Source organism: Morone saxatilis, unplaced genomic scaffold (genome assembly GCF_004916995.1).
Source record: "Morone saxatilis isolate NCDOM2014 unplaced genomic scaffold, NCSU_SB_2.0 Contig23, whole genome shotgun sequence".
Taxonomy (NCBI): Eukaryota; Metazoa; Chordata; class Actinopteri; family Moronidae; genus Morone; species Morone saxatilis.
This window is the reverse complement of record NW_023339796.1, coordinates 24,020,547-24,020,882: the sequence shown is the minus strand read 5'-3', so window position 1 is coordinate 24,020,882 and position 336 is coordinate 24,020,547.

The following is a 336-nucleotide window of genomic DNA, read 5'->3' as shown; positions in this document are numbered from 1 at the left end:
AAACATCCTTCTAGTGTCAAACATTCTGCACAATGAAGATTAAACATCACACTGGCCACTTGAGGAACTGTAGGTTTTGTTACTTCATTTGTCAGCCATGGAGGCTGCCACTTGATAATAAGCTTAAAAGAGTAACTAATGTATGTCCAAAACATCTTGACTTGGGCCATTAAATGATTATACAGAGTACCAAGTTGCTGCTGGTCGAAAAACTGTTACTCTTCACCATCTAGCTCACACACAGGCATTCAGTTCAATTCAATTCAATTTTATTTGTACAGCATCAATTCATAACAGAAGTTATCTCAGGACACTTTTCAAATCGAGCAGGTCTAG